Source organism: Aedes aegypti, chromosome 2 (genome assembly GCF_002204515.2).
Source record: "Aedes aegypti strain LVP_AGWG chromosome 2, AaegL5.0 Primary Assembly, whole genome shotgun sequence".
Taxonomy (NCBI): domain Eukaryota; kingdom Metazoa; phylum Arthropoda; class Insecta; order Diptera; family Culicidae; genus Aedes; species Aedes aegypti.
The window spans coordinates 127,745,234-127,763,857 of NC_035108.1; the positions used below are offsets into that span (position 1 = coordinate 127,745,234).

The window sequence follows — 18,624 nt, forward strand, 5'->3', positions numbered from 1 at the left end:
TAGACGGGGTACACTTTGGAATTTTGTGTATTTTTTCGTAGCTCGCAAATCAAAATGATTTTATTTTTGGCTTATACCTTGGCTCATAACACGCATATAAGAAAAGTTTTTTATGACTTTTGAAACTTTTTTGTATTTTTAGAAATTGTTTGAAAAATTGCATTCTTATATAACCTACAAATGCCTGGGCTTCATTTAACGTGTAATAAAAAATATCGTACCTTTTATATTTTTCTACGATTAACCTATCACAAACGAAGAGCCTGGTGGTATTAAAATCATTTCAAACCTGTTTTTCCGTTAGTTACACGGAAAATAAAATACGCTCCGAAAAAAAATTAAAAATTTAATATTTTTAAAAATACCGTAACAATTTAAATTTTTATTATTGCCAAAAATCAACAACTAGAAAAGGCTTCAAGAAAACATGAAAAAAGCTAGGGGTGTTCAAAAATAAAAATTATAAAAATCAAAAACCAAAATTTAAAAATTTGCGAATAAAAATAAATAAATGCCCAAAACGTGTTTAAAACGATTTTAGATAACGAAAAATAATACTTAAATCGAAAACAAAAATTTGGGTATTAGAGGGTTAAAAGGCTACACTATGCTAGAAAATTTGAAATAGTATGGTATGCCCTACTCAGAAAATACGAATTTAAGGAATCGATTTTCTAGGATACTGACGCTTTTTAGTATCACAGTATTTTGAAACGGAGATGTCGAGCGACAGCAGGACGATTAATTTTTCGATGGTCACACAATTCAACGAATTCAGAACCGCCACACTTATGCTGTGAACGACAAGCAAGGTTTTCCCACTATTATTGAACAAAATAAAAGAACGTAACTACTGAAGAATATTTATCAATAGATTCAGAAGATTTTACTTCACTTAAGAATTATGTAAACATTTTTTTGTCATATATATTTTCATTCAAAATTCTGGAGGGGGCCTGGAAGACTCTGGGGGGGGCCTGGCCCCCCTGGCCCCCCCTGTTCCTACGCCAATGATTATCGTGGTGCTGGGGTTCATTCGCACATTTCATAACGCTGAAAGTGAACGTTTTTAACACCTTGTAACGCTTTTTGTATGATAATTCTACGGTTTTTGTATAAGCCGTAACAACTTGAGGACGTCCGTCCACCTCTTTCTGCGTTATGAAATTTGTGAATGGGCCTTTGACTGTCACGTTTTTTCGGCTTCGCGTATAATTCAGATTTGGCTGATGCAATCGCAAATCGGCTTGTGCTGGTATAATATTTTAACGGTAAAAAAAAAAGTGCGAGTGTTCTAACTGTTTGAAAGTGTAGTAAGTTAAAGAACCTGTGAAAAAGTTTATGGACCTGTGAAGGTTTCTGGAGTAGCATTATTTGACTCAAGAGTATTGGACGTTGACCGACGGATAAGTACGGATTATACAACAGGCTACAGGCATTTGGTGAGTCGGTTCCTTTATAAAAAAGCCCGGAACTTGTTTGAAATTTGATTATTGTGTAGGCTTTTACATAGACGAAAAGTTCAGTTTTTTTGCTTATTGGAAGTGCGGTGATTTACCCGTTTCAGTTGGTCGCTTGTCGCAGAATTGGCCATACGTTGTGGTTTCGGTCGTTTGTTGTCAACCAAAAAGTGTGTGTTTTTTTTTTCTGTTAAAAGTGTGCATTTTAAAGCATTTTTTTTTTTTTTTTCGACAATTCGATGACCCTGGAGGGATCGATTCTGCTTCTTAGTGATTATCAAGCAGAAAATTATTACCGTCAAACAAAAAACAACTAAATAAAACTTTTTTTCTCTTTTGATTGCCGGCAATCAAAGATTAAATAACAACCAATTAAACAACACATGCTCTGGGTCCATCGCTAGCTTTTCAGGCGAATCCTGACGTTATACCCCACCCAACCCCCAACTCCGTAGCACTTATGAGGGCGTCGCTGAGTCGGTGGCCTCTCATTAAGTAAGTGCTACATCAACATTTCCTTCCCCTATCCCAAGTTACGGTAAAGATGGGCGTGGCCGGGAATAACGATATCCATGGTTTTGGTACTCTTGTCTATGATTGGATCAAGGTTCACTCCCTAGCCTTGTTCCTGAAAGCAGTCTGGATGAGATTATCAAAAGAAAAACATGAATATCGCTAGTATCCAATCTACGAAGTATACCGTAACTACGCTAACGCTAACGCTAACGCTAACGCTATGAAATTTGTGAATGGGCCTTTGTATTTTGTTCAACACTTTTTCCCGCACAGCACCACTTTCAATCGCAGTTATTTTGTAATTCAAGATTTGGAATCGTTCCAGAAAATTTGAATCAACTACAAACATAACTGACGTTTTCCAAAACAAAATGAATTGAGGGGAAAAGCTTGTTTTAGTATCATGGCTTGTTGACTTAATCAAGCATAACAAACCTGCCAGCTGTTATCTTTTTCTCCAATATGGCGGAATGCTCTATTTGACACATCCATCTACCTCCCTTCTACTACCTTGGCCCTGACCCTGCAAAACTTTGATTTTCAAACTATCGTAATGTCACTGATTTAGGGATTGAAGGTATTATTTATTGAAGTATTTACGATACTGATGTCGAAGGGTCTTGATATTCTGTTTATCTTAGAGATATGCACCCCGTTTGACCATGCAAGCATTGAATGATTGTTATTTTCCTAGAAATTGTTCAGTCAGAGTGAACCAAATCACTGAACGGTGGTCTTCAATTCAGTCAGAGTGGACCAAGTGCACATAGCCCATCAAAAAATCGTTCTATTACAGGTTTGTATTATGTTTTATCATGATTATCAGTTCTCATTATATGATTTGAAAGTAACTCCAAGATGTGTAGAAATATTAAGCCGAAATTTTAACGATTTGAAAAATTACAAAGTGTTAAACTTTAAGTCCATTTTTCTTAAAATATTCAAAATGTCACTTGGTCCACTCTGACTTAACGCCGACCATTTAACATTTGTTGGTTTGATTGGGCAGTAACTGTGCGTTAAATTATATTTTGTCGGTTAATCATCATATCATAGCATCTTATGGGCGAATTCGTGGCGATAATATGATTAAAAAAAAAAGTGAGATTGTGGCAACCGGAGTGAAATTAATATGGCGACAAATGCTGTTTTGTGCATCATAAATACACAAATAAGGACACACTGTTATGATGCTGCATTTAAGGATGTAAAATTGCCTTAATAAATGCTGATCGAAGATGATTCAACTTTTTTTTCGCATTTTATGGTAGCTAAGCAGCATTTAACAAAGTTTGACAGTTTGAGGGTGCTGTTTTGAGGAAAATACGCAAAAACAATGAAAACGGACATAAGTTTGGCGTTTTTCTATTAAGCTAAGTATGCTGTTCAGCTCAAGAAAAGTAAAAATTTCTGCGGAAAGAAATGGCCAAGAAATTTTCTACAGTGAGTCCCATTTGAATTGACATTTCTTTTCAACTGCATACTGCGATCAAAGAAAAATGCTTTTCTTGAGCATTTCTTGCAAGAAATTTCCCACGCATCGAGATAGGCGATTACTTTTCTATTGAAGTGCATACTTCCCATTAAGAATAAGTGTTTTTGATTAGCTAATAACGCAATGTCAATAATGGTGCGGTGGATTATAAATTCGCAATGCTAATGGTGTTATCGCATATTAAGAGCCCGAATACTGATTTAAGAGGTATAATAAGGTAAGTTATCCAGATTCAAGTGCAATAATTTGCTGCGGAATTGTTACTTGGGATGTTTTGAACTTTCTAGTTGTTGATAAGTGCATGAGTTACTTTTTCGAGAATCAGGTTCTGTTGGTATTCGTTATGTTCTATTTTTCAGCGATATAGTTTCTTCGGAAACTCAAAAAAAAATCTACTAGAAGTGAACTTTTGAGTATTGTGGGCCTTTTCGGGTTTAACGGAGTTTACTCAAAGATTTATTAAAGTTGATAAGACTGATCAGTTCTAAAATGAGTTTTAACGATATGGTGGTTACTTCAGCTTGTAACAAGTGAAAAAACTAAAATTACGCATGAACAAAACTCATTATTCACAGGAATCATTATTTTTATAGCTCGTGAATATGAGAAAGAGAAGCACCATTCATACACGGAGAAATATTTTTACCTAATTTTTGAGTTTACTTTACCCAAAATTAAGTATATCAATTATAGTTTCAACCCAAAATCTCTCGGTTTTTCTCTTTCTCCCACACGAATGTTGTCAAAAATAGAGAGAGCTGCATCTACCCAAAGGGGGTACTTTGGCCCAATAAGCCAAATTTGGGTAAACGCAACTTTTCTTATGTTTGGGTCGAAAGAACTCAATTTTGCGTTAAATCAACCCAAAATTGAGTATATTTTTCTAATGGAATTAAAGCCAAACTACCTAGTGGGGACCTTGGAAATTTAGCCAAAATTGAGTTATTGGGCTCAACTACGGAATTGCGTTGAAACAACCCAAAATTGAGTTGAATTCCGTCTCCGTGTACATTGAAAATATTCCATCGGTAATTCGAACATGTTACTCCGGTTTACGGTAACCAATATAATTTGCAACGTGGTAAAAAAATTTACGGTTGGCAAACTAGGAACTTCATATCATAACGGGAACAGTTTTTTTTAAATTAACAACTTGGCATTTCATATCCTAATAAATTTCAACCGTTGAATAGCACAGATAATTCTGCGTGGCGCGAAAAATTCTCGCGCCGGCAATCTTAAAAAAACGCAGTTACTTCAAATCGTTCTGCGCGATCATGCCTTGGACAATCAGGAATAATCCCGTAGAAGACACCAACACGATTTGAAGTAGCTGCGACAATCTACAAGCATTTTATAAATAATCGCGTAATGCACAGTATCGACCCAAACGATTGGAAACTGCTGCCACATGTTCAGCTTCAGTCAGATGGTGAGAGATTTTCGCGAATAGGTATATCGGTCACACATCTGGTGCTATACATACAGCCAACCAGCCGAATCTGTCATTCACTACCGTCGATGTCGATGTAGTCGTCGTTGTCGTCAGTCAGTGTCCTTTGTTGGCTGGAAAAGCACGGTCTATTCGTGGAAAATCTCTCGCGTTCGTTCTGTTGATGCATTTCAGTGCGTTCATCTCCGTGTACTGCAGTTTTCCCCGTTCGAGTTTCGCCTAATCTGTGATCGCCTCAAATCGTACAACGGGTTGAAAAACGTCCTCTAGTTCCGACCGGTCGGATCCGGTTCCGAAATAGTGCAGAAATGGCCATCCGGGACCATGGATTTGCTTCCGTATGGTAGCGCTGCCAAAGGCTCCTACGCGGCAATATGTGGGATTGGAAAAGTTTTCCCGAAAGAGGAAAATGCCTCTTCGTGAGATCCATATTTTCACCGTCGTCGAGTGGCGAGAACAGAAAATAGGAGAATCGTGGAATAGTGTTTTCGTGGCGAACGAAGAAGGATTTGCGAAAATAAGACAAAGGAATATAGCAAGAATGTGATGCACGACGGCATGCAGCGATATACGCAAAGCGCGCGCGGAGTGGAAAGCGTAGGAGCAAAAGCTCCCCGCACAAGAATGAACAGAAAAATACATGGTGAATGCAAAAGAGAGCAACTGGTGTAGTGGGAAAATTGGATTTTCCTTCGCACGCGGTACGAGGGGTTGGCTTGGAACGAGGGGAAGGGCGACGCGTGTGGCAGAGAGAGGATAGATAATGGCAAAAGGTTTTTGTGACTATGAAAATGAAAATGCTCTAAAGAAAACCGCTCAATGAAAAATGAAGCACATCTAAATTACTATTTACCATTACAATTTATATCATATTCCGTGAATTAGGACTGTACTGACGAAATAAACTTGAAAAATTCAAACGATGATAACTTTTAATCAATGCTATTCACTTCATGTTTGTTCCTTTTCATAAGCAATACAGTGGGATTCCGTTTTTGACGTGCTCCATTTTTGGCACACCCCCGATTTTGGCAACAAAATGGATCCGTTTTTGGCAACATATTTGAATACAGGTCGGACTCGATTATCCGGAGACTCGATTGTCCGGCAACTCGATTATCCGGGATTCGATTATCCGGAATTTTAGACTCGATTATCCGGAATTTGGTTTTTGATATTCATGCATAAATTTGAGATAATTTGGTATTGCAATAAGAGTTTCTTTTGTATGCCGGTCAAAACATTTTTTTTCTTCTCAAGACCCCTAACGTTCCTAGAAATAATTTCTGGCTACGCCACTGCATCATGTAAATAAAATATCGATAATAGGTAATATTTAAGTACTCTTATAAATATTTTTTTTGTGATTCGATTATGCGGAAGATTTGATTATCCGGAGTGAAAAAAAAATCGATACTCCGGATAATCGAGTCCGAGCTGTACCATTAAAATTTGAATATCATTGCATCCTTTGTTTTAGTAATTTGAACAGCAGGGCTGCTTTTTGCCATTCTAGAGCTCCTTTTTCGTCGATATTACTTCTAATCGCACCAACTGCTGGGGCTCCCGTACGCGCTTTTTTGATTCGAGAAGGTCATGTGTTTTTTTTTTCCGGTGTCGGGGACATATTACCACTGCGACCATTTATTTGATCTTTTGTGGTGTCATCCTCTTTGTTTTTGCCGCGATGAGAGGACTCATCACTATAAGAAGTGACTATCCACCCATCAGTTGGCGTGTATCCCAATCAGGTACTGCATTTCGTATGAAACTTAGTACCTGTTTGGGATGAGAGTTCCAGATTTCCCAAGGCTCTAATAAGCCTTTTTCAAGATATCTACAACGCTTACGGTAAAGTGCAACACACTCGCACATTAAATGTTCAGAGCTCTCACTCTCCAACTTGCAGAAGCGACACTTATCCTCCTGCAACTTTCCAATTATTTTTAAGTGGTATTTACTAGGACAGTGACCTGTGATTAGTCCAGTATAAGTACTTAACTCATGTTTATTCAAGTTTATTAACCTTAGTGTTTTTCTGGCGTCCGGTTCTATGAATCGTTTCGCCTGACGGGAATCGGATGTATTGGTCCAGGTAAGTTTTATCTTTGTCCTTTTTAAATTCTTTAATTCTAGTTTAAAACCACATGGAGCTATTCCAAAATAAGGCTCAGGTCCAATAAATTGAGTGGATGACCCTATTTTAGCTAGCTGATCAGCTTTCTCGTTCCCTTCTATTCCGCAATGACCAGGAACCCAATAAAGATTGACCTTATTGCGACAGGACAACTGCTGCAGTAGCATGGTGCATTCCCAGACCAGTTTAGATGTATAAACGTTCGATTTTAAAGCATTGAGAGCTGCCTTACTGTCCGAACAAATACAGATATTAGCATTTTTATAGCGCCTTTTTAGACAGATGTCGGCACATTCTAAGATGGCAAAAATTTCCGCCTGAAAAACTGTTGGCCAACAACCTAGTGGTAGTGAAACGTTTACTCCCGGGCCAGATATTCCCGCACCAACAAGGTTATCTTGCTTCGAGCCATCTGTAAAAAAGATTGTTGAGCCAGAACGGAAGTTCGGTTGTCCCACTTCCCAGTCCTGACGAGTTATATCAGGAACACAAAAGAGATGATCGAAAAAGTTTCGCTTCATCATGCAATCTTCGCTTATTGAAAATATTGGATTTATATTTAATGTTTTTACGATGCTCATATGTCCTTTGAGATCGCTATCATTAATAGTAGAGGACCATGTGTCATGTGTTCGCAACGTTTGTCATTGAAGTCATTCATTTCTGTAAATATATCTATTAGAATTCCAACATTTTTTCCCAGGAAATCATATTGTGTAACCAGCCCACTTGAGTCTGTCGGTGGGTGATATACCCAATTAAAACCATTTTTTCATATTTGGAACAGCTCGATTGAGCATAACAAACCAATATATTTTTCTATCCCTTTAAAGTGTCAGCTGTACTCTGTCATCTAGTGTCCATTTTGCCCCAGCAGAAAAAATATTTGAATACAGCAAAAATAATTGATGATTCAATCGAAAGCTACATTTTCGGCCAAGTTGCAGTCATTTGTCTCTGAAATCTTATTTTGTGAGGTGTGAATATTATAATTTTTGAACCCAATAAAATCATGCTCAATTTTTCGGATCAAAATCATGGTTTGAAACATTTTTTCTGAAATTTTAGTGAATAACTTACTCTTTTGGTAGGCAACTGAAATATTGTTTCCATCCAAAGTGTAAACAAATTCGCATATGCAAAGATACAGGGGGTGTCCATTCTGCCCCTGGTGTTCAAACTGTCCCTGGTACCCCTAGTGCTCATGCTTAAATATGCTGCATGCCATATACAGATTTTTAATAGACGATGCGGGCCGCATGAAATACTCAAAATTTTTCTAACGAGATCCTGGTTATCCCTAGTTGGGTCTGGGACTTGTCTAAATATAGTCTGGGAAGTCCTAATAGACTTGAGAACTTCTATAGGAGAAAAATGTTCAGCAAAATTGAAGCAAAATCTTAAAATTCCGAGCGATATTGTCAAAATTCCTGGCGAACTCTTGGGCAGATGTCAAATATATCTGATTCCTATGCAAGAACCTGAAAATTCTGAGAAATATTTCTGGTTCGTATGATATTACGGGCCGCAGTTATGGATCATCAAAACCTCATGAGACTTACGGGCCGCAGGTTGAGCGCCACTAGGGCTGTGCAAATATTTATATTATTGATAATACCGATTTGGTGAAATCAATCGATACGATATCCGATATCTTTGGTCTCGATATTTTCCTATATCGATAAAACTGTTGTCAGTCCGATAACAAGACCGATTATCAGATCAATATTTATTTATTTTGATTGTATAAGTGTAACAAATCTATTGAAATTTAATACATTCGTTGAGTATGGCATATCATCATTGTATAGTTAAAGTAATGACTTCAACATTGCAACAGTTGTTGTAAAATGAAGCCGACATTTTCAGTTTTGATATCTATTTTAAAAAATATTGAATATCGATTCGATAACGATAATTTCAAGTCCTATATATCGTCGATACGATATTGAATCATTATGCTATCACTGATACCAATAAATCATCAATATGAGCGCATCCTTAAGCGCCGCTGTTCAACACCATTTTGTTATCATTTTTCTAGGAATTTTACATCCATATTTGGAATTGCAAACAGAATAGGAAGATTCAGTTAAGAGACTAGCCAATATTCTGTTTCAAAAAACATTATTTTTGTGTGCAGCAATTAATTTCAGCTTTTTTTGAGTATATTTTTTACTGCGGTCAACGATTTGATTAGAAATGCCTTATTTGCGAGAAACATGATTTAGAAGAGCCAAATTAAAATTACTGAATATTGTCAACTGATATTTTATGTTTATTAAATAAAAGGAGCCATCCAGTATGTTAACATCTAAAACATCTTTTTATTACGATTGTAATGAAGTGTATTGTATTTCTGTATTATTACACAGTTTTGAGGAATTACCCAGTTCTTCAATAATGATCACTTATGCGATTGTTATTTTTACATGGCCCATGCATACAAATAGTTTACATTAAGCTTTTTTTTCTGTTCGGATGCGCCACTGCGACCATTATTTAGATCTATTGTGGCATTACTCGTATCCTTAACGTATAGTGCATGTTGCATTACTCCATTTCCATTGATAGGTAATAAGGCATCAATTTCTGTACAGTTCTTGTTTTGATTTCTCAGAGATTGATAAAAATCGAATGTGATAAAAAGGTCCCGCTATTTACACCCTTCATAGAGACTTACATCTCAGCGAAGGCGCGCCCCTTAGCAAACATAATCGTTTTAATTTCGGAGGAACCAAAACGGTACTACTGATATTTGACCATGCAACGGAACTCTAGTTCCATCTTTGTTTCGCTTTAGTCCCAGAAAAATACTAGAAAAAAGGGGCTTTGTACTAGCAGCGACACCGAATCAAGCTAGAAAATTTGTTTAGTAATCAGCATTCACGTGAGTCCTTGAATTACCAGTATTTAGCAGTCCTTGTTGAGTTAATACTCATGATTGTTATCCTGGCTTCAAGTGTAGTCTCGGGACTGGCAAACTCCGAGTCTTTAACCATCTGCTAGGTAAAATAGATGCAATTTCAGAAACTGTTGCCAGTAACAAGGACTTAGTACCGCGAATCCTCGAATTACCAGAACATATTACCCCAGCCCGACAAACAAGATGAGACTAGGGTTCAAATTGGTAGATCTTACCCCGCAACGCACCACGAAAATACATTAAGCTTATAAGTAATAATAAATAAGGAGACTTGTTATATTTTCGGCAGCTTTGTGCTCTTCACTTTGGGTGGGTTTCTAAAACCTACTGGTCTCAAAACCTACAACAAAATTGTTTGCATATTGGAGAATCAAGCTATCGAGTTCAAGAAGATTTGGTTGACAAAAACCCCTAATGACGAAGAGAACAAATCGGCTGATGATACGTAAGTACTCCTATGTAGAACGTCTGTCACATGACGGGTCTATAGATTCATAGCATAGTCTTAGTTTACGAAAATCTGCTTCTAAGTTGACCGTTCAGAAGTCTGCTCAATATTTCGCCAAAACTCCGATTTTAATGAATATAATCCTGATGATATTAAAAAAATGGGTTCCGATTTTGGCACGGTTCCGTAACAACTGAAAATTTAGTCTATGTTGCCATAAACAAAATCTTACTATAGTCACAAAAATATATCAAACGTGTGAATAAAGATCATTTCAGCTTTATTACCTCGACAAGAGACCAAGAGGGCTTTAAAAAATTGATTCCGCCAAACACACAATTCCAAACACTCCCATCGTTTTAGAGAGAAAAATATCAACTATTAATAATTTGAAGAATATATTGTAAAATCAACAATATTTATAGTTACCGTAAAACGGGGTATCTTTGATAATGCGGGTAACTTTGATAGTGCGTAACCCACCACATACTAAACGAAATATCATAATTTATGTTAATCAGTTAAGCAAAACGAATGCAAAACTAAAGAATATTAGTATGACACTTCATGTAAGAGCGGTTTTCATTTGAATCAAGAACATTTGAGGCTATTTATACGAATATTAAAAATTGACACAATTTTAGCATTTTCGAAATGCTTACAAACAATCTGTTCTACGATCACTATTTGATGTAATTTTGAATAGTTGGCCACTTATATTTGACAGCCTAGTTATCATAGAACTTGAATACGGTCTCAAATCTCTTAGCGAAAAGCATTTTCACAAACTGGGACCATTTTTGTAATTTAAGTCAGAAATTTCCATATAACGTTAAACGCCTAGAGGTATGCAATGCCCTACAAATGTTCGTTATTCATTCAATTTTGTTCGATTCATACTCCATTATCAAAGTTACCCCAAAACAGAAAACCAACTTTCGATTATATGAAAAATTATATCTTCAATCAAAATAAATCTTTTGGCAATCTATCAACTGCAATCGATAGCTAGGATGCCAGTACTTGTTTCAAAAATATAAATTATAATTCTTTGAAACAGCATGCATAAATATTCAAGTTTTCTTTGAAAAAACTATCAAAGTTACCCCGTTTTACGGTATCTCTAAAACAACCTGAAAATATAGTTAATTCAACCGGATAAATGATTACGAACGCTATATTTTATTCTCCGTGTATATTCTTCTTAGTTGTGTTACTTTTTGAATTCTTGGACCTTTGAAGAGCTTAATAAAAACAAAATTACCAGCGAATTACTACCACAGACAAACAGACGTCACACTCTCATCGATGTCCGTCGACCACCTTTTAAACGGTCGATTTGAATAAATGATAGGTGGCTTACTCACCACCCCCAGCGCTCGCGTCGTTTTTGTTCGTGTTTGACGTTTACACACTACCGCCACCTGTTGGCCGATCGGCCAAACACACCGATTTTAGCATTGGGCGTATATGTTCTCGCGACTATGATTTTCATCGAAATTTGTTCTAAGTGTTACGTCTGTTTGTCTGTGTTACTACTATAATAAGCGGTTCCACTGAAGTTATATATGGAGCAATTACATTTATTTACGGATCATGTAACACATTGTAATGGTAAATAACTGGATCTATTTTTAATTTTCTATGGAGCATTTTCAATCTTTATTAGTGTCTTAAATAGGCTGCCATCGTTTGGTATAGAGAGGATAGATAATCGTGACGAAGCGACGGGACGGACAGAATCTGATGTCGTCTATACAACAACCAGCCATCAGTAATGTGTCCATATTTTTGCTATCGAACGAATCGAAAAATCACTGTCACGCGTTCGCTTAGACTTACATCGCGTGATAATACGGCAGATTGTGAGGCCTATGGCACGCAACAGGAAGTTGTTTCTTCCGGAAGTGGAGTGTTGCATGGATGATAGACGGATCCTAAATCGAAAGTAATACTGGATAGTGTAATATTGATGGGGGAAGCTCAAGAAAATCAAAGGAAAAGGAGTGTGATAAATCTTGTGATATGTAGCTTCTAGGCAAGGAAATATGGAAAGATTCGGGTGCTTTTATAAGAAGCTGTACCTTACCTATACATTATGAGCATAAGAGTTAGAAAAGTTTCCCAGCCTTGACTTCAAGGGGTACTCAGTTGGAGATAGTCAACAATCTAGAGTTTATTGTCGAGAAGATACACCAAACCCTAAATAAGTAAAAAGTTGATCGGTAAACACAAAACACATGTTTACTATTAGAAGGCAAATCAGAACAAACGAAGTGTGTGAGTGCTTAGAGCGGTATATGCAATGTTTCGTCTGCAAAAATGGTTGAACTGCTATCCAGTGCCGTAGCTAGAGGAATTGTAACTCGTTGTGGTCTAAAAGGTTGATTTTTGAAACTGATCTGACCAATTTATTGTAATCTCCCTCTCATCGTGAAAACATGTCTACTTGAAGGTTTCAAATAAAAAGCTTTTGGTTTCTGTGGGAATATTATATGTTGAGTTTTGGATGATTAGGAGAAATCTTACATTTTTAAAGCATAAAAATCCAAACTTTTTTGCAATCTACTACAGATGACACGCAGGCTTCGTCCATTGCTGCATTCGCAAACAAAGATTTTTGACATCCCTGAGGTAACTCAGGTAAGTCAGATGTATGTAAACATATCGTATAATATTTGCCCTAAAATGCTGCCTTGAGGAACACCAGCTCTTACAGGAAGTCTTTCAGACCTGGAGTTCTGATAATTAACCTGAAGTGTATGATTTGACAGATAACTCTGAATTATTCTAACAATGTATGTTGGATTTTTTTTTTCAATTTCACGATCAAACCTTCATGCCAAACACTGTCGAATGCTTTTTCCACAGACAAACAGACGTCACACTCTCATCGCTGTCCATCGACCAACTTTTTAACGATCGATTCAAATATTGGGTAGGTGGTCAATCGACCACCCGCAGTGCTCGCGTCGTTTTTGTTCGTGTTTGACGTTTACACACTACCGCCACCTGTTGGTCCATCGGCCAACTACAGGGCGTAGATGATTTCGCGACTATGATTTTGATCGAAATTTGTTCTAAGTGTTACGTCTGTTTCTCTGTGCTTTTTCTATGTCTAGAGGAGCAAGATCAGTAGAAAAGCCTTCAGATTTGTAGGAACGAATCAAATTTGTTATACGTAAAAGTTGATGAGTGGTCGAATGTCCATGGCGGAATCCGAATTCCGAACCGTGCATTGGCAAAAATTGAATTTTCGTTGATGTGGACCATCATTCTGTTCAAAATGACCTTTTCAAAAAGTTTTTTGATGGAGGAAAGCAAACTGATTGGACGATCAGAAGGCCGGCTCGAAAGGCACGTTCCCCGTCCCCACGTTCCATTTGTCAGGAGAATATGCTACACTGAGCCAATTAATCCGATTATCCTTATCTGAAAAATCATATACCTGCTTCGGAATTCAGATTTGATAGGTTTTATTAATGTCCAATGATGACTATATGAAGATCCAATTGAGTTTAAATAATAACAATATGGAAGCAATTTGAATTCTACATAAAACTTATTGGACACCATTATCCATTCTGTCATTACAAAATCATATACATGGTATCTGATTGTGTAATGTGAAAAACATCAGTTTTCATTTAGCTACAAGATGGCGTGTCCACTGCACAATTTGCTTGTTAATTTCGGTTTCTAGACGAATTGTTGGAAATTTTTCAAAGATCTTATCAAAGGTAAGTTGTAGAAATCAGTTATTTTCGATTATACTGCTATTTTCTAAATATATTTCAGAATATGGAACCTCCCTTCATGAGCCTTTGTCTTGGTCGTTGAAGAGATTTGCTTCAAATTCCGTGCAACTATGAACCTTCGATGTTCTGCCTGACGTTATCGAAGTAAGTTATTTTATTAGTTAGTTAGTTTTGGACATTAAATTCAGGGAGATTTTTCATCATTTCAGAAATTGTTCACCAACTATGCTGCAACAAAATTCCCTCTGAATTGTTGAAACAGACGTAGATGAATATCTTCAATATGTGCGAACACCAGGATAATGTAATGATTAAAGAATGGCGAAGTAGGTCTCTCTCAAATCAAGGAAATATATTTTATGAATTTCGCTCCTTTGCATTGAAGAAATGCTAAATAAACAGTTTTAAATTTACTTGAACGATTTTATTATTAATGAAATTTTATTTTGGATAATCAAATATAACAAATGCCAATTGATAACTCATTCATTGTTATCAAATAAACAATTACAATTTACTTTAGTTTCACACGGAAGTTATATGATTTTGTATATGACACCAGCTTAGATTGGATTTTTATACCCATAGACTTTTTGTTTGAATGTTATATGATTTTCGTAATGAACTCTATCTGTATGAATTCTAAATAAGAGTTATATGAAAATCATTATGGAAAAAAGCTATATGTTTATTGTAATGATTCGAACATGAAAAATGTTTGGAGTGTAATTGAAAACATTTGATAAAAATATCAACTAAGAATGATAAGCTCCTTCCGGAAGTTTATTGATAAGGATGTAGAAAATTCCATCATCGCCAGGAGCTTTCATATTTTTGATTTTTTTAATAATAGTTTTCACTTCTTCCCAATCAGTCTCCCAGGCATTTTCGAAAACGTTCTCTTGATTGAGAATATTTTCGAAATCCTGAGTAACTTGATTTTCAATTGGGCTAGTAGGGAAAGTGTACCAGTTATGGCCATAGTGGTTCCCTATTTGACCATATGCAAAATTTGAAGAACTTTTACATTCTTAATCTTTTTGAATGTTTAAACATCAAGATTTAGCCTTTATTTTACTGCTACAACACAAAATATTTTTCAAAATGTAAAGGCATTCAAGATATCACGTATGGCGAAATAGGGAACCACTATAGCCATAACTGGTACACTAGACTGATGCAAATTTTGAAGTTTTTGCTCCCCTATGCTTAGACGATGTCAATTAGGGTGAAAATAATTCTTCCAAAATTTTAAGTGATTTGGAAGAAATTTGGTTGTGCACACGCCATTTGAAGTTTATATGGAAATTACTATGGGAAAGGCAAATCTTTTGTTTTTAGCCCTCTATCTCTTCGTCGTAATATTTTATGGAAAAGTGAACAAACTCTTGTCATGTGAAATCTACCCAGCTACAACTTTGCCGAAGACCACATTTTGATAGGATGTACGGATAATTTGTTATTACCGATAACAAAGTCTAAATCATGCTGAGATGATCATTCAATTACTTTCAGAGCAACACTACTTTTTTGCTGTAGAACATAGTAGCCTGAATTACTTTGATCTATTCTTCCCGCCAGGAGTACCACTGTTGCCTGCCGAACAGTTGGTGAAGCATGTAAAATGCAAACCCACTTTATGATGACTAATAAAAATTTATCCTGACGTCCAATCAAAATGTGGTCTTCGGGAAAGTTGTAGCTGGAAGAATTTCGCATGAGAAAAGTTTGTTCACTTTTCCATATAATATTATGCCGAAGAGATAGGGGCTGAACACAAATGGTTGGCGTTTTCCATAGTAATCTCCATCCAGCTTTTTACGAGCGCTAATGGCTGCCGCAAACAGGCTCGCTTTCTAGTAGGGATAACACGATTTGACGTTTAGCTTGGGTCCGTTCAATAGAAAACGACCCAAGCCAAACTTCAAATCGACATGTCCCTACCAGAAAACGAGCCTGTTTGCGGCAGCCATTAGCGCTTTTAAACACCTGGATATAAACTTCAAATGGCGTGTGCACAGTTAAATTTCTTCCGAATCGCTTAAAACTTTGGGAGGATGCTAAATACTATGATTGACATCGTTTAAGCATAGGGGAGCCAAAATTTCAAAATTTGCATCACTTTACTGATACACCTACCCTAAGTCCCAAATTAAAATGATGCGCGCTTTCGCAATTTCGTTTTTGTGCTTTTTCGCAATTAGTTAGTACTGATATGGCTTCTGAGGTTTTTTTTCAAAATTTTAGATAATTTCCTAAAGGGTTTAGAGCCAGAGTCAAATTGAGAAATTTTATTTTTAAATGTTTTGTTTCTTAATTTTGCAAAACGTTTCTTGATTTCTTTCTGTAAATCCTGCCATATAATTTTCATAGCAGGATCGCGAGTGCGTTGAAATTGTCTTCTCATCACGTTTTTAAGACGGATCAAGACTTTAAGATTATCGTCTATAATCACGGATTCAAATTTTACTTCACATTTTGGAATTGCAATGCTCCTGGCTTCAACAATGGAATTTGTTAAAGTTTCAAGAGCATTGTCAATATCAAGTTTTGTTTGTAGAGAAATGTTAATATCAAGATTAGAGTCAATATATGTTTCATATATATTCCAGTCGGCTCGAAAATAATTGAAAGTTGAGCTGATAGGATTGAGAGTCACCCCATGGGATATTTGAAATATAACAGGGACATGATCAGAATCAAAATCAGCATAAGTGCATACATAGAATATCCAATGTTGAAACATTGGAACAAATGTCAAATAAAATAATAAATAATTTTAGGCAAAAATCGTTACAATCTTCTTCTAAAATCAGCATGAGTAATCAGTTGGCTACAAAGATGACTAGAGTCGGTTAAGACCAAATCAATCGTAGATGGATTTCTAGAAGAGGAAAAACATGTAGGGCTATCAAGGTATTGAATTTAGAAATATCCTGAAGAGCACTCATCAAACACAATTCTGCCGTTGGAATTACTTTGAGAATTATTCCATGACCGATGTTTGGCTTTAAAGTCACCAATGACAAAAAAATTGACTTATTGCGAGTCAATTTTCGCAAGTCAGTTTGGAGTAAATTAACTTGCTGTCCAGAGCATTGAAAAGGCAAATAGGCAGCTCTGAAAGTATATTTACCAAGCTGTGATTCAATAGGAACACCTAAAGTTTCAAAAACTTTAGTTTCAAATGACGAAAACAGTTGATGTTTTATATGCCTATGAATGATGATTGCAACTCCGCCACATGCCCCATCAAGTCGATCATTACAATAAACAAAAAAGTTAGGATCTTTTTTTAGTTTGGATCCAGGTTTTAAATAGGTTTCAGTAATAACTGCTATATGCACGTTAGTAGCTGTATGTAAATTAAACAGCTCGTCCTCCTTAAATTTCAAAGAACGAGCATTCCAATTTAAAATATTTAAATTATTATTTATTGGATCTATTATAAAAACGTAATCCAATAACAATTTGATTAGTAAATTTTACACCGACTTGGACTGCTTCAGTCATAGTGGTGGCTTTGAACATTGCATCAATCCTTAGATTCAATTGTTCAGTTAGAAAATTAAAATCAGAGGCAGACATATCATTTGAAGTGGGTACATTATCTGATGATTTCCCGTTAGAATTTTCGGTAGACGAAGAGGCGGAGTAGAAGTTTCCTGTGGCGGCAAGATGTTTTTTTTCATTTGATTTGAAACAATTAGAATGGGATTCAATCGAAATTAAAAGATTCTAACGACTACCTGACGGATTGAAATTAGTTTGTGAATGAGTATGATTATGATCTACCTGATGGGTATGATTAATAATCAAGCGATCGTTAACTGAAAAATGAGCATTGTTCGATACACTACCAAGGAAATTCTGGAAACGACCGTTATCGTAACGGATATTACTGTTCATCTGCCTGGCACGAGTCTCGACGACTCGCCTACGCGAAAGGCAAGCCCAAAAGTTTGACTAAGGATTGCCCCGAAATCTTCCTTCACTGGACAGACGTCCTTAGCGTGAGTAGAACCTCCGCAAATCATGCATTTAGCATCAATGCGGCATTTTTTGTACCATGACCCCACTTTTGGCACTGACGACACTGAGTGGGGTTCTGGTGATTTCCTCCAGGTTTCTGGAAATGTTCCCATGTCACACGGACATCGAACATAAGTTTAGTTTTTTCTAAAGCTTCCATATTATTTAGGGTATTTTTTGTTAAAGTGAACTAAATAATATTCTTCTAGCCCATTTCAAACAATGCCAGATTGGGTTCTCCTTTGCATAATGATTACTTGGACTGGAGAAAATCCAAGTAAATCATTTATTCCATTTTTGATCTCTTCTGGTGACTTATAGTCACTTGAGAGAGCTTTCAAGACGAATTTGAACAAAAATTCAGTTTTGTCGTCATAAGTAAAAAATGTGTGCTTCTTC

General features: G+C 36.3%; 1 protein-coding gene across 1 annotated transcript in view; it reads left to right on the top strand.

The window, feature by feature from the left end:
* The first annotated feature begins 5,020 nt into the window (after positions 1-5,020).
* Positions 5,021-18,624, top strand: part of LOC5573995 (la-related protein CG11505) — a 117,411-nt gene continuing 103,807 nt past the window's right edge. Inside the window, exon 1 of the mRNA XM_021842312.1 lies at positions 5,021-5,625. The gene's annotated coding sequence lies outside the window, so the exon portion shown is untranslated. The remainder of the gene's footprint in view (positions 5,626-18,624) is intronic.